Raw genomic sequence first — 16,945 nt, 5'->3', positions numbered from 1 at the left:
GGCCACTTGGCACCCTCAAACCAGCCAGACACTGCGGTGGTGGCAGCTGGGTTCCGGGAGGCATCCTGTGCAATGCAGAATATGAGGAGCCAGCCGGCCACTAAGGGCCCCCGGGCACTGGACGCAAATGCCCCCCATTGCCCCAGGTAAGTGTAACTCACCAGCTCAGGTTCCTGATGGCACGTTGCTGGGGACATTTTGAACCTTCAAAGCAGCCTGACTTTCCAGTGCTGGCAGCTGGCGTCTGGGAGGCATCCTGTGCAATGCAGAATTTCAGATGACAGACAGCTGGCCCCTCTGTCCTTTCTTTCTTCCTTTCAGTTCCTTTCCTTATTTTCTTTTTTTTCTTTTCTTTCTTTCTTTCCCTCTATATCTAATCTTGGTTTTCCTTTCTAGCTTTGGAATAAAAAAAGCACCAGTAGTAGCTTTCAGGCTACCTGGGAGTAAAAAAACCTCCAAAACGAAAATGATTTAAAGAAAACTATTTATTCCCTGGGAGCCTGAAATTTTCTATACTGCTGCACGTGACATAGAGCTTTTATTCCTTCTTATAGAGAGTTGATATTATATACTTACTTTATACAGCGCCCCCTGCCGTCTGCCCCGGAGCACTGCAGGCACAGCGATCCCTGCCGTCTGCACAGGCGCACTGCAGGCAGAGGGCTGCGGCGTTGTTCGGTTCTGTTTAATGAAACTCGGCTGAATTCGGCTTGGTTCGGCTCTTGGTCTAAAGTCGTTTCAGTTCGGCTCTTCGGCCGAACTCGGCACGGTTTGGCTAAATTCGGTCATATTCAGCACATTGTCTAAATGCGGCCAGTGTCGCCCACATTCGGCTATCGGTTCCAGTCGGCTATCATTGGCTCTTGGTGTAAACTCGGCTGTTTTCGGCCACACTCGTCTATTTTCGGCCGCACTGGGCTCTTCGGGTAAACTCGGCTGTTTCCGGCCACCCTCGGCTCTTCGGGTAAACTCGGCTCTTTTCGGCCACCCTTGGCTCTTCGGGTAAACTCGGCTCTTTTCGGCCACACTCGGCTCTTCGGCTCTTCGGAACAATTCGGCCCGGCTCGGCTCCCTCAGGGCGCGAAAGCGGCCGTCAGAGGACCCCGGCACAGCGAGGCGTTTAACCCACATGCCTGGCACAAACCCGCCAAAATACGCCCGCCCGCGGCGCCGCTGAGCCCGCGGCCCGTATCGGGTACACTTGAAATGCCACAGAAAATACCACCGGGGCCGCGCCGGCGTCGGTATTCCATGCAGGCAGTCCACTTAGACCAACCCCGGTCCTCCACTTCCCCGCCCTTTTCGCCGCCATGATGAGAAGGTCAATTAAAAGTCCGCGACATCCGCGATGCGCCACTCCCAAGGTGGCGGCTTCTCGGTGCAGGGCTGCAGTACCGCGCTCTGCCCACAAGGCGGCAGCACTGCCGCACGCCCCAGCCGGGGGCGCAGCGCGCCTCGGGGCTGCGGGCAGGGAAGGCGGCGAAAAAGAACAGGGGCGGCCCCCGCCGAAAACTGCTCTGAAATAAATGCCCCAAAACAACCGCGAAGAGGAAAAATAAACTTCTGCCTCTAATCTAATAGGATAAAAAAAAACAAAACAAAACCACAACAATTTCTTAAAAAAAAGAAAATTAAAAATTTAAAAAAAGGTTTTTTTCCTTTTAATATTCACATTTCTATCAATAATGTATATTGATGTATACTGTCCATTTATACATTTGTTTTTATGAATACATTTCTATTCCATATTGCATATATCCCTAAAACTTAAATTTATTTGTATATTTTTATACATATTTTTACATAGTAAGTATATATTTCTGTTCGGATTTTTACTTCTGTAACACTTACAGTACTCAAAACCCCTGCCTCTACCCCATACATGGCAAATAAAACCCCCTTTCATTTCAACTGTATTAAAAATCTTAAAAAAAATATTTTTCAAATTTGTATTTAAAATGTTTACTGATGTATGATCGATTTTGCATTTCTATTTAGCGATTTAGTTATAATTTATATTCTATGTTACATGTGTTCCTATTACTTATATTTTTTATATACTTTTATTCATATGTTTATATATTTATTATATCTTTCTGTGTTAGGATTTTTACATCTGCAACACTTACATTATTTAAAATAAAACCCCTGCCTCTACCCACATTAAAGCCAAAAAGAACCCCAGTCTTCTCAACTGTATTTAAATATTTTTTAAAACTCTATTTTTCAGGTTCATATTCACATTTACATTTAAAATGTATACTAACGTATACTCTTATTTGTATTCTCCATTACATCTCTTCCTATTATTTCTATTTGCTAATATTTTGTGTTTATATATATATTTAGATCTTGATTGTATATCTCAATATTTAGAAATATATAACAATAATATCTACATTCATATTATTTAAAATAAAAACCCTGCCTCAAACCCAATAATAAAAAAGACCCCAACCCTTTCATTTAAACAATATTTAAATAGGTTTTATCCTTATGTCTGATTTTTATATTCATATTTGTATTTATCATGTATATTAATGTCTATTGCTTACTTATACATTTATCTTTATCAATGTCAAGTTATAAACAAATTTATATTCTATATTACATCTGATGCGAGTAGTTATTTATGAATTTTTATACATATTTTTATACATTGATTATATATTTCTGCGTCAAGATTTTTACTTCTGTAACACTTACAATATTCAAAAAAAACCCCCTGCCTCTACTTAAATAAAAGCCAAAACATTCCCTTTTTTTTAAGCTATATTTACATATTTTTATATTTATATTCCCATTTATAATTTATATTGCCATATAATATTATTTATATTCTATACTACAACTCTTCATATTACTTCCATATATTTATATATAAATTTGTATTAATACTTTAGCAATTTCTCTTTATATATTTATTATATACTTCTATCTTAAGATCCACATTTCTATATTACTTACATTATTTCAAATAAAACTCCTGCCTCTAACCAAATAAAAACCAAGGACACCCCTTTATGTGAACCAGATTTAAAATGTAGCAGGTAAATTTATTTTTCAAAATTATAATGATATTTATATAGATATTTTTATTTATTATATTCATAGATATTATATATATTAGAGAGAATACCTTCTAATATAATAGATATGTATTTTCTGTATTATATTTTTTTTACTTATATATACAAATACAAATCTCTATAAATATTTAATTTAAATAAATATATTTGTATATCTGAATTGATATTTTATTTCTATCATTTATTTAAAAACCCCAGCCTACAACCTAATAACACCCCCCCATTTATTTTAACTCTATTTAAATGTTTTTATATTTATAATCTATATTTATATATCTTTGTGTATATATATATATAACAGACTATCATTAATCTATATGATAATATATTACAATTATATACCACGCATTATAGTTTTATGTATGTATCTGTTATCTATATTTATGTCTACCACTCTAATGTTATATTTATTTTTAAATGTATATTTATTTCTATTTTCATCTCTATATTAAACCATACAAGTTCATTAACCTCACGCACCAGAACCACAACAATACCGTACCTTTGTCAGCACCGGCACGCAGCACACGCTCGTCCCATCGCAGCACATCAAAACAAAACCCATTGCTATTACTAACGGAACAAACGTCCCACAACGTCATTGAACCCTAATAAAAACTCAAATAAACCTAACTGTCAATAAATATTAAACCCCACTATAAAGTAGCCCAAAACCTCCGCACATTCTCATCATAAACTTCCTCCTAAACCAGTATCTCAAAAACCCCAAAAAACTCAAATACACCTTGAAAATGACACAACTGCTAATAAAAACAAACACCCAGTAAAAATTAAATCAAACCAACTCACTAGACTCAAAACTGTACAACTGACCCTAAACATTACTAAAAAAAGTCCCCAAAGCTCTACCTTTATGCTAATGCACAAATAATAACCTATCATCTAGAAAAGTTATTTGAAAAAATTAAAAAAAATAATTAAAACCATGAAAATCAAAAACCTAAACTATTAAAATACTAAAAAATATCACTACCTAAATTAAAAAACGTATTGCCTATAAAAACCCACCATATAAATGCCCCTGTCCCAAAAAATAAAAAAAAAAACAACTATCGAACCAGAAAGAAATCAGAACTTAGGAACACTAAAACCATAGCGTTCAAGAAGTCACACCACATCCCTTATCATACACCAACTACAAACAACAGAAAACAAAACAATGAATTCTTAAAAACCACCTTAAAACCACTACATTGAAAAACATTTCAAAAATTAAAATCTGCATTTAACAAAAGCCATCTCATAAATTCACACCCAAAACTCCAGCAGCCCAGCTGGCCCTACCAAAGCTCTATGTTTATACATACAGCAAACAAAACCAAAATCCCAGTAATACATATCAGAAATCTATGAAACAATCCTATTGAAATTAATGCTGCCTCAAATACAAACCAACCCATCCAGAAAGTCAGCTTCACTCAAAAAACAATTTACACAGAGTTAATAATACCAAGAAATAAAACAACACACCATATACCACCAATGAATATAATAGTCAAGTAAAAAAAAAAACACTACATTTTTTTCTTTTTATTTCTTAAACTAACTTCTTTTATTAGCTAGAACAAAAGATTTTGCCAGGACTGTAACAACAACAACAACCTCTTTTTCTTCTTCTCCTTCTGAAATGTCCCTTCTCACTCCCAAATTCCTTTCAACTCCTGAGTTTACATCCAAGCAAAAAGCAAAATTCGTGCACTCGTGCGTTCGCTGCTCCCGTCAGATTCTCTCTTCCCCTCCACATCTTCTCACACTTTCAGTCTTCACGCTGTCCCGCCGTGATGAGTCTGACAGAAGAATTGGCACAAGCTAACAGAGCATTTCCCTCCCTCCCTCCCGCTGCTTTCCTCAGCGCATTTCAATCCATCCCAGGCCTGCAACGATGCACCCTCACCCCAAAGCTCACAGCAAGCGTGCAGCAGCTCAGGCTCACTTGCCTCCAGGGCTCTGTGCCTTGGATAGCCGAGGAAACTTCTGATGAGCCTCCGTTCCAATCAACTGGAATGCAAACTCACCTCCATCTCAGAGCCTCAGTGACCTCGGCCAGCCCCTTCCTCACTTCCCTGGGTCACAATGACTTCCAGGCACAAGGATGCCAAGCAGGTTCTTGTCTTTTCTCTTGAGTGCCAACAGGTCAAATATGTAGGCTTTGACATAACTAATTACCCTCTCTTTGAACTCTCCCAAGGACACTTTTAAAGAAAAGACACAAGATTGCTGCTACAGCCATGTGGGATCGGGAGGAAAGCAGCAAGGATCCCAGGCCAGCGGCGCGGCCGGGCAGCGTCACGTCCCTGCCGCCCTGTGACAGGGCGCACGGCTGCAGGGCCCCAGAGCCTGCAGGCCCTGGAGCTGCCACACGGATGGACCCGGTTCCCTCCCCGGGTGCCCAGAGGGAAACCTGAGGGCAGGTGTCCACCCCGAGGGTGCACCCAGAGCCCCGGGCACGGATGGAGTCACTGGCCGCTCTCTGGGGACGAGACCCTCCCTGCAGGTGACGCTGCCTTGTCCTCTCCCTCCCTGTGGCACAGGCACCTCCAGGCTCCATGACCAGCCTCCTTCCGTCAGCATCCAGGTGTGGTGTCGGAGCCAGAGGGGTCGAGGCTTTCCAGAACCATAGCATCCTTTAGGCTGCAAAAGCCTGCTAAGGCCATTGAGCCCAGCTGCTGCCCCAGCACTGCCAAGCCCCCACCCAAATCAGGTCCCTAAACACCACATCTTGCCATGCTTCAAATGTCTCCAGCAATGAGGACTGCCCTGGGCAGCCCGCTCCTACGCCTGACCACCCTTTCAGTGAACAAATTGGTCCTCAAAGCCAATCTGAGCCTTCCCTGCTGCAACTTGAGGCCATTTCCTTTTGTCACGGCACTTCTTACCGGGGAGATCTCGGCACTTCAACCTTACCTGCTCCTTCCCTAGGAGCTCTCTGGTTTGCCTGCATGAGAGGAGAAACACTCCCAGCACAGGAACGGCAGCTCAGCAGGTCCCACACCGAGGCAGGGGAGCAGCTGTCCTCACCACAGCTCCCGTGTCAGCTCTCACAGAGCGGCTCTGCTCTGCCTCCCGGGGGCAGATCTCTGCTCAGCGCTTCAGAATTGCCTGTTTGGAGGTGGGGGAAAAACAGCTTAGCCAAGATTTTTATCCAGACTTATCTGATGTCTTTGCCTGCTTTGCCTCTTCCTGACTTCCTCCTGCTAAGAAAACAGCTGCCTTTGGACTTCTAGGGGCAACTGCCACGTAATGCTTGAAAAGGAACTACAGAAAAGTGCCTCATTTTTCAAGACTCAGCCAAGAAGACAGACAACTGCACCTTCTCCATCCCCACTGCCTGCAGAGCTGCCAGGCACCAGGCCAGCTCTGCTCCTGCTTCCAGTTGTTCCCAACTCTGCTGCAAGAACTGAAGGCTGCTTTGGCATTCCATGGCTCCGCTCCTCCCAAAAAAGATCTTTCAGTGCCGTTCTCCCTCCACGGGAAGGGCCCTTTTGTCTCACACGCTCGGTGACACGAGGCTGCGCCAAGCTGCAGCAGCCTCTGCTCCAGCTGGGAAGGGCTTTCTTCTTCCTCTGGCACCTGCGTGGCACAGGTTGCTCACACATGCTGGGGCTGCCCCATCCCTGGAAGTGTTCCAAGGCCCATTGGTGCTCTGGGATCAGGCTCAGAGCAACCTGGTCCATGGAACCGTGTCCTTGCCCACGGCACCAGGCTTGGAACGAGGTGATCTTTAGAGCCCCTTCCAACCTGAATTATTCCATGATTCTATGAACTCAAAAAACTCGGGGAATAAATCTGTAAAGTCACTAAATACATAAAAGCATATCCCCATCAGCATAATTTTGAATGAAAAGTATATCTACAAACAGGGAGAAATATTCTATGTATTTGCTCTTGCTACCTTTCAGGTGTAAATTCAGCTATCTCTTCCAGTTTTAAAATATTCTCTTTTGAAATAATAAGCCGTGTTCAAATTTTAGCATTTTTACACTATTGCAGAAGCAAAAATTGCTGACAATCAGGCCGTGTCATTCTCTATGGAGCAGAGCCATCGTGACAGCATTCCTGGGACAGAAATTTTACAGGATGTCACTCCACAGAGAGCACCAAATTCCATATCAGTTGGCAGTTCTGCTCCTCCACATCAGAAAGCTAAACTAGGACAAGACAGCCTCGGGATTCACGAATGGCAAGGCAATAAGAGACACGCCTTAATAATATCATTACAATTTCCACAGATCTGCCACCTGATCTGCGACAGCACAGCACCCTGGCCCAGAGGAAGGTGAGCCTGCCCAGGACAGGGGTGGAACTAGGTCGTTTTCAAGATCTCTTCCACCCCAAACCATTCTGCGGTGTGATGACACAGGAGAGTTGTAAGGGAGAAGAAGGATGAATTCCTTTGGAAGGATCATTGTTTGCCTCTCTAGTAGCAGGCTTTGCTGGCAGGATTGTTTTGCTCTTGCACTGACCTTGGCTGAAGGTGCTTCACCCTGCAGAGAGCGGTGACAGCCTGCTGCACACGCTGTTCTTGGGCAGAGCGCACGGAGCCAGAGGGCAAAGAGCCCCCAGCAGGTCCGTGACAGGAGCGGATGCTCCTCCCCACCTTTGGAAATATCCATTAGGGATTTTTCCAGCAGATGGCAACAGCAGACCGGCGTGGACTGCAAGGGCAGACTCTGCGGGCTGCCTGAAACCTGGCTGGGCTCCACCCAAAGCACCTCTCGGGTCTGCTCCTCCCGCTCCTGGCATTGAGCCTGGCTGGCAGCCCAGGGCATGGTTACTGGAATACAGAATGAATCAGTGCTGCAGGAAACTGCACAACAAGCTCTGCAGCTCTTGCTGTGTGTGCAGGCCTTAAAACACACCTGGTGCATTTGGAACAGATGAAAATTATGGCTCCCCCTGAATAAACATGATTTCTCTCCTAGATATCATTTTGAAAAATAATACTTCAAGGGGTGATCAGAATGGGAGCGCAGACAAACACCAAGAATAAAAACTACAGCGTTTGATGCTTTATCAAAAGGTGTGCCTGCCCTACCGTGTCGGGAAGCTGGACTGCTGGACCCAACTTTGCAGCACATTCTTGTCATTGCTTCTGAGCCACCTTCACCAGCTGCTCTCGTGGCATTTGCCGTGCCATTTGCAAATTACAATACGAGCGAACCTGGAAGGCAAAACACAAGATAAATTTACAGCTGGACAGTCAAATCTTTTTCTCCAAAATGCAATCAATGTACAGCTTTCCCCTTAAGCTGAAGTACAGGCCAAATTCATAGAATCACTCGGGTGAGAGAAGCCCTTCAGGCAGTGAAAACGAGCATTTAGGTGTGGTATGAAGCTTGGGGAGCCCTGAAGAGGCCGTAAAAGTCGACTGATATTCTTTGGAAATTACAAATAAAAAATGGGAGGAATGAATTTACAATGAACCCAGTGCGGAAACGCCGCAAGGGACAGCTTGCAGGGGAGATGCCTGAAAGCCAAAGCTGTGCTTCAGTGGCATCTGAGGTGGCAATTTTGCAGAGTGCCTGTACACAAGTTTCTTTTCACTGCGAGCAGTGAGCAGCGGCTCAGAAGACCTGGCTGTAAAAAACACAGGTTATTGTCCCCAAGCACATGCCAGTGGTCTGGAAAAGGGTGACACTCGTTGACATGACTGTTGTGATTGCTCAAGGGGAGAGCTCCTCAGTCCTCCTCACTTCACTGATGCTCCCCATTGGGGCGCAGGTGAATGGCACCACTGGGCTGTGCTTCACCTCCCTGGGTATATTCTGTGCAGGGAACTGCAATGCCATTGCAACTTTTCTGCTCTCACGTCATTCTTCCAGAAAAAAAACCAGTACCTTGAAGGGGAAAGTGCCCTGTCCCTGTCCCACTTCCTTTGTCACTTGTGCTAACCCACAGCACACACTCCCTGCACATGTTATCTGAATGTTAACTCTGTTTACAAGTGCTGTGAATAAACCCCAATCCAACTGAGAAAGTTCCTCTTTGCTCACATTTCAATACAAGGCTGGAACTATCACCTTGCAAAGAACTTTCCTCTACCACTGCTAGATGCAAAACCAAAAAGTAAACCTAGGAATGCCTGCCACACTCCAGCACACAAAGCTGCTGCTGCTGCTTTTAATGGCTTAGCCTGAGGGCTTTGCTGCTCTTCCTTTGCTCTGCTAATGGGAAGGACTGGGAGACCTCTTTGAACTAGCTACACATACCAAAGACCGAATAAACAAGTATTCTTCATCCCATTTCTCTTAAGAGTTTGTCCTGACAGATGCCTTCTCCCTCCTGAGGTGTGGATTATAGTTTGTGTTTCCCTTTTTTTCCCCCTTTAGCCCCTGAAGCATTTCACACCCTGCTGGGCAATGCCCAGAAGTAATCAGACTGACTGAACACGGGAAACGCAGACAAAAGAAAAGGCTGGAAGCTACTGTTCTTCTCCCAGCTGGCACCGCCAGCTCCTGAGGGCTCAGCCACGACAGCCCACGTTTGTGACAGTACCTGTACGCTCTGGGTGTGTGCAGCCCTTGCGTCGTGCGGCAGCCTGGAGCTGCAGGCTCAGATATCCACCGCGAGCTCCTGGATCTTCCAGGACAAAGCCAGCTCTCCCTGCTGCTCCCGTGTTGCGCTGCCTGTGGAGCAGGGAGGGAAGGAGAGGCACACAGGTTAGCACAGTGGCAGTGCACGAGCTGCCAGGCGTCACCCATCTGACCCGCACCAAAGAGGAAATCTTAATTTTCAGAACTTCCCATCATGCCACACAAGACACTGAAGCCGTCCAAATCTGGAAGGGATAGCCTGGCATGATGCCTCCCCCAGGTCATATCTTACATCAAGAGTTCTTTTTCTCCTGCACAAGGCTCTATATCCTACTTGGACAGATATACAAATATCTATAGAAACTACAGATATTCAATAAGCCATCTTAAATCATAACAGCCAGGCCTCTGTACGACCGTGCTTAACTCCTGCTCAGCTCACGCCATCTCCCCGTTCCTCAGGCATCAGAAACCACTGAAACTCCCGTGTTTTCCTGGGGGCTGCCTGCCTGCAGCTGCCCTCCTCTCACCAACGGGGCCACCTGCCAGGCTCCCCAGGGCACAGCAGCCTCCAAGGGGAGCATTCGTCTGTTTGAGAGGTGATGGAAAGCCTGGGGAAAAAAAAAGCTCAGCGACACTGTGGCTCTGAAGGTGCAAGAACCATTACCCTGGAGACGTGCAGCTCACCTGGTTCATGCTGGGCAAGTTCTCTGCTCGCTTCACCTGAGCGTTCAGCTGGAGAGATCCATTTCCACGCGCTGGGCTGGCTCCATCTCCGTCCCTGCTGCGAGAAGGTGTTCAGGGGGATGCCGCTGCCCGCTCAGCAGACGCTTCACACACTCTGCCAGCAGCAGGGGCAGCCTTTGAGGCCACACCAGCCTGGCACAGAGTCACTGAGCCATTCTGACTGTGTTAACAGCACCACGGATGAACCCCCATACCCTCGGGCCTTCATTCTCCGGCACCCCGAGCCCCACGGCTGCGCGGCAAAGAAGGAAAGCGGGCACCGGAAGAGAGGAGCGAGAGCAGGGCATGACAAAGGGCGGCGAGGGAGGGCGGGCTGTGCAGGAAAGCGGCACGGGAAGGGAAAGCCCGGGAGGGGGGTAGAGGGAGGGTGGACAGAGGAGGCAGAAACGGGGAAGAGAAAGGGAGTAGCGGGGAAGGGGCTGGACAGGAAGGAGCCGGGCTTGTGGGGGGAGAGGGAATGGGGGAAAGGGAGCGAGAGAAGGCGAATACGGGGAGAAGGAAGGAGGGCGAGAGAGAGGGACGGGCGGGGAAGCCTCACAGAGCCCCGGCTGCACCCCGAGCCCGGCCCGGCGCCTCGCCCTGCCCGGGAGGCTGCGCTCGGGGGAGCTCGGCTCGCTCCGGAGTCACTCGGCTCCAGTCGGCTCTTCGGCTAAACTCGGCTATTGTCGGCTAAACTCGGCTATTGGCGGCTGCATTCGGCTGCATTCGTCCCTTCGGCGCGCTTCGGCCGAACTCGGAGCCGCTCTCTGCGCGTTCGGCTGAGGTCGGCTCGGCTCGCCTCCCCGAGGGCGGGCAAGCGGCGCCGCCTCACGTTAAACTCGCCCGGCTCGGGGCTCTCCTGCTGCCGCGTCCCGCGGGCGGCCCGGCCATCGCACCGACACGACCGGGAGCGCGGGGTGGCACAGGAACTCATTACGCTGTGACCGCACTCGCGCTAATTAGCGCGCACGAGAGCGGCGGGCTCGATTCGGCCGAGCTCGGCTCCGTTCAGGCAGCCTCGCAAGCCTGGCCTCGGTTCCCTCGAGCCCGTCAGGTTCGGCCGGTCTCGCCTTGGTTCGGCTGAGCTCGTTCCATTCGGCCGAAGGCGGCGTCGTTCAGTCGTGTTCTTATAAATACCTTTCTTTATTGACTGTATATTTCTACATTTAGATTTATACTTCCATAACACTTCTATGATTCCAAATAAAACCCCCGTCTCTAACCAAATAAACACAAAAAAAGCCTTCTTTTGAACGATATTGAAATATTTTTATACTTTTGTATAATTATATTCACATTTATATTTATAGTTTCTTTTGATGCATTATATTCATAATTATATATAATAGATACAAAATTCTAGGAAAGTATTTAAATTATTATTTATATTAGGTATCACATCTACTGCTACAACTAATTTTTTCTTATAGGTTTAAATTTTATATATATCTGTATATATTTATATTTCTATACTTAGATTTCTCCCTTTATATTATTTGTAGTTATAATTTTTACAATCAAAACACTGCCTATTGACAAATGAAAAAACCCACTTGGTTTAACTATTTTAAAAAATATTTTCATGCTTATAATTGTCATATTTATATTTATAATTTGTTCAATATTACATGAGAACATACCTGCTCCTGCACTGCAGCGGGGCTCCCGCTCCTGGGGACCTTGGGGTGCCCATACGGCATCAGAGCCCCGCGTCTTCATCCCCTTCTCCTCTATTTAGAAACTACACTGGAACTTTTTTCTGGAAACAAAGACATTACCTAAATCCTCTCTCCGTGTCCCAGACAGATGGATATTCAGTTATTAGTTGGCTGGGCAGCAGTTTCTTAAATAGAATGATAAACAGGATGCGAACATTTTAGCTACAAGCAAATAGGCAAATCTGAACAAGGTACTGGTGGCCAACACCAACCACCAAAGTGATTTTGAAGCCATTTTTTAAACAATAAAATAATGATACCACAAAAATTAAGCAAAAAGCTAACTACTGGCTAAGAAAGAAGGAAAAATTAACTTTTGACAGCAACAACGTTCCAACCACACAGGTTTTTCCCCATGTCATACCTTGTAACTACCTCTCTTGGCAATTCTCATCATGTATCCCAAAAGGAATAAATACCTCAGAGCGTCCTAAAGCAAAAAGTAGCACACGTGAGCCCCTCACACTCCTGGGAGGCCGGCACAGCGTGCACTGAGTCTGCAACAAATTCTGCTCACTGAGGGTCTGCAAACAAAGGTTCAACTGATGAATTGAACTGATTTTAAAGAGAGGTTTTCGAAGCACTGAAGCACAAAAAAGAACAAGCAGAAACAATTCTTAAAAAAAACCTGCAAGTTTCGTTTAGCATATATGCGACTGATTTCCACCCTGTGGCTTCTCACTTGGATTCGTCTGCAGGTTCAGGAAGATGACAATGCACACTCTGCCTTCCCTGAGCCCCCCACAGCAGCGGAGCGCTGCTCCGTGCGCTCAGATCATCAGGAACTGGATTACACGTGCCCGGATGGACCGGAACTGCTCTGCTGCAGATTCAGGAGACGATGGCAGAGAGGGGCTGGCCGAGGCGTCGTCCCAGTTCCGTTCCTGTGTGACGAGGAGCGGTTTGTTCCCAGCAGCTGCAACAATCCCCAGCTCGCTTCCGTGGTGAGTGCCGATGGCACACAAATGGCAGCCCGAGGAAATCGTGTTCTGGGCTCTAAGTGGTTGGGACGGGGTCCGATTTTTTGTTTTGTATCTGTATGATGATTAGTACAACAGGGCCCTGACCGATGACGCGGCAGCACAGAATTAAAAACTGCTCGATAGGATTACATCGACTTCTAGGAAAAGACAAAAGCCTAGCACCCTTCTGAAATCTACTTTTAATCCAAAGCACACGGATTGTCACCATGCTGCACCTTCCAGCTTTTCAAAGCAGCTTACTTCTGAAGACCAGGAAACACTGATTTCTACAGAAACAACGGGCAACCCCCAGGCTAATCTAAGCACTACTGTTTAATAGGGGACCTGCCAGCGTGCCAGTCCAGCCTACAGTGTGCTTTATTTCAGTCTAACATCCCCACAAAATTCTTCTCACGTCTCCCAACCCTGAAATCTTATTTTCCCCTAAAGCTTCTCATCATTAGCAATTTCCAAGTAACATGCTTTTTTTACAGCATTCAAAAATGTCATGCTGGACTGTGCTAGAGAGTAATCTGCAAATATAAGCTTAGCAAAGTTTGAACTGACTTGTCCAGAGAAAAAACCTGCAACTGAACACCTACACCTGCCTACAAAGAGCTAACAAGCCCCTGGCAGCTGCCAGCATCAAAGCACAGTGGATGTTTCTAATACAGGGTAAGGATAACAATATCACCTTTTGTTCTCTCCAGCTTGTTTTCCCTGCAGTCATATTTTGCTTCTTATGATTTTTCTAGTCTCTGTATCTTCTTGGACAGCACCGAGCCTGAAGACAAGGATACGAGAGTCTTTCCCTGCCGTACAGAGAGAACCAGGAAAACAGTTAAAAAAAGAACAGGGTAGTTTGAAATTCATACTTGCAATGAGAAGCAGCGCCTAACCAACAGAACAAAAGTAAACAAAGCACGGTACCTCACTGGGGATAGAAGACTTACAAACTCTCCAGAATTTACAATTCTAGCGACCATCCCCTTTAGGACAGCAGCCAAGTGTCCTATGGGGTGCTGCTACACCAAAGAACGATGGGAGAGGCTCCAAAGAGTGAAAAGAACAATATTTTGCAAAGACAAAAAATCTTGCAAAATAACAAAAATGCAATAGATATAAACTACAGGGCAAGAGTAAAAGTGTTACCTTTGGGATCTGGAACCATCCAGGTGAGCAACTGATAACTGGATCCTCAACAGAGTTTGAACCCTTCAGGACACAAAAGGGTTTTCCCCAGAAATTTCACAGATTGAGTTTTGATAGAAGTCACGGGTGCTGCAAAGAAAAAAAACGTGAACCATAAACGCCTACAGTAGATTTTTTAAACAAGTGCTTGGATAAAAGAATCTTACGGAACGTGAAGTAGTAAAAAAGTGAAACCAATATCAGACCTGCCTATTTTCTCACCATTGTACAAGAAAATCCTAAAAGCAGTATAAATTCACTGCCTAAATCCGGTCATGGGATGTAACCAAGAACAATTTAGGCATTTGCTAATCTAGACAGAAACCTTTTCTGGATGCTAGTGTCAAATCACAAGTTTTGTCTTTCAGAAGCTCGAAAATGCTGGAAAACATTTTCCCTGGGGCTCGGGAGGGCAGGGGCGGAAAGGGGTGCGTTTGCACACCGCACCTGTGCCATCCGAAGCATACAGCCAGCCTGCTCCTTGCGCTGGGCATTCTCCTGGCCATCTCTGGGTTTACCGGTCAGCGCCGCTCCATCCGTTTTCATGGAACAAAGAGCCACGAGCACTAACGCGATATCGCAGCGCTCTCTGGTCGCAACGCCCAACACGCGGCGGAGCCGCCTCCGCCCGCAGCACCGGCAGCAGCCCGAGGGAGACGGCTGCAGCTCGGGGGCTGCTGCGCCTCCGCCAGCCCGAGGGTAGCCGCCCCACTGGGATCGCGGGAGCGCCCGGCGCCGCTCGCCCGGGGCGGCTCCTGCAGCTCCCGGCCCGCGGCAGCAAAGCACCGCCCCGCCCCCCGCCCCCGGCACCGCCGAGTGAGGCCGAGGAACCCCGCGGACGCTCCTTCCGCGCTGCTCGGCGCCGTGCGGGCGGCCGGACGGAGGCTTCGCCTGTCCAGCGTCGCCATCACGCGCGGGAGAGGCGCCGGGAGCTGCCCGCGCACAGCCCCGCCCGGCCCCCTGGCACGCCAGCCACTCATGTGCCGCGTCAGCCGTTGCGTCACGCGCCGCGCCGGCAGCAGGGCCTGCCGGGAGTTGTAGTCTCGGGCTGACAGCCACGGCTCCGTCCCCCGCCGCCGGGAGCTGCAGAACCTCCCGGGCATCAAACGGGACCTTCACCCCTGGGCGGGGGAGGACCTGAGGCACCACCGCTCCTCCCGAATGCCCTCTCTTTTTCCCTCCAACCCTTTTTTCTTTTTTCACTCTGTTTTTCACCCCTTCCCTTCCCTCTTGCTCTCCCGCTTCCTTTCCTTTCCTTTGCCTTTGCCTTTCCCTTTCTTGTATTTCTGATCTTGGTTTACCTTTCTAGCTTTAGAATAAAAAAGCAGCAGTAGAAACTTTCAGGCTACCTGGGAGTAAAAAAAAAAACTCCAAAACGAAAAGGATTTAAAGAAAACTATTTATTCCCTGGGAGCCTGAAATTTTCTACTGCTGCACGTGACATAGAGCTTTTATTCCTTCTTATAGAGAGTTGATATTTTCTACTTACTTTATACAGCGCCCCGTGCCGTCTGCCCCGGCGCACTGCAGGCAGAGCGCCTCCTGCCGTCTGCCTCGGAGCACTGCAGGCACAGCGATCCCTGCCGCCTGCACAGGCGCACTGCAGGCAGAGCGCTGCAGCGTCTTTCGGTTCTGTTTAACGAAACTCGGCTGAATTCGGCTTGGTTCGGCTCTTGGTCTAAACTCGTTTCAGTTCGGCTCTTCGGCCGAACTCGGCACGGTTCGGCTAAACTCGGTCATATTGGGCACATTGTCTAAATGCGGCCAGTGTCGGCTACACTCGGCTATCGGTTCCAGTCGGCTATCATGGTCTCTTGGTGTAAACTGGGCTATTTTGGGCCGCCCTGGGCTCTTCGGTTCAAGTCGGCTGTTTTTGGCCACCCTCGGCACTTCGGGTAAACTCGGCTATTTCCGGCTTCCCTCGGCCCTTCGGGTAAACTCGGCTGTTTCCGGCTTCCCTCGGCTCTTCGGGTAAACTCGGCTCTATTCGGCCACCCTCGGCTCTTCGGCTCTTCGGAACAATTCGGCCCGGCTCGGCTCCCTCAGGGCGGGAAGGAGGCCGTCAGAGGACCCCGGCACAGCAAGGCGTTTAACCCACATGCCTGACACAAACCCGCCAAAATACGCCCGCCCGCAGCGCCACTGAGCCCACACCTTGTGTCGGGTACACATGAAACGCCACAGAAAAATCCGTCGGGGCCGTCATGACGTCGGTATTTCGTGCAGGCAGTCCACTTACACCCACCCCGGTCCTCCACTTCCCCGCCCTTTTCGCCGCCATGATGAGAAGGTCAATTAAAAGTCTGCGACACCCGCGACGCGCCACTCCCAAGGTGGCGCCCTCTCGGTGCAGGGCTGCAGTACCGCGCTCTGCCCACAAGGCGGCAGCACTGCCGCACGCCCCAGCCGGGGGCGCAGCGCGCCTCGGGGCTGCGGGCAGGGAAGGCGGCGAAAAAGAACAGGGGCGGCCCCCGCCGAAAACTGCTCTGAAATAAATGCCCCAAAACAACCGCGAAGAGGAAAAATAAACTTCTGCCTCTAATCTAATAGGATAAAAGACAAATAAAACACAACACAACACAACAAACCAACAATTTCTTTTAAAAAATATTTAAATATTTTTTAAAAAGTTTTTTCATATTAATATTCACATTTCTATTTACAATGTACATTGATGTACACTATCCATTTATACGTTTCTTTTT

At 47.4% G+C, this 16,945-nt stretch overlaps 1 long non-coding RNA gene across 1 annotated transcript; it reads right to left on the bottom strand.

Moving 5' to 3' along the window:
- Nucleotides 1-4,667: 4,667 nt before the first annotated feature.
- On the bottom strand, nucleotides 4,668-14,315 carry LOC128948954 (uncharacterized). Its single transcript, XR_008484172.1, has 3 exons — nucleotides 14,202-14,315; nucleotides 13,744-13,861; nucleotides 4,668-4,897 (listed from the first exon to the last, which is right to left on the bottom strand). It is a non-coding gene; the product is annotated as an uncharacterized LOC128948954 (long non-coding RNA).
- Nucleotides 14,316-16,945: the final 2,630 nt, after the last annotated feature.

This window comes from Melozone crissalis, unplaced genomic scaffold (genome assembly GCF_028551555.1).
Source record: "Melozone crissalis strain CALT ecotype California unplaced genomic scaffold, PUWL_Pcris_2 ptg000184l_1, whole genome shotgun sequence".
NCBI classification, from domain to species: Eukaryota; Metazoa; Chordata; class Aves; order Passeriformes; family Passerellidae; genus Melozone; species Melozone crissalis.
Note: the sequence above shows the minus strand (reverse complement) of the source record. Positions and strands in the feature narration are given on the sequence as shown.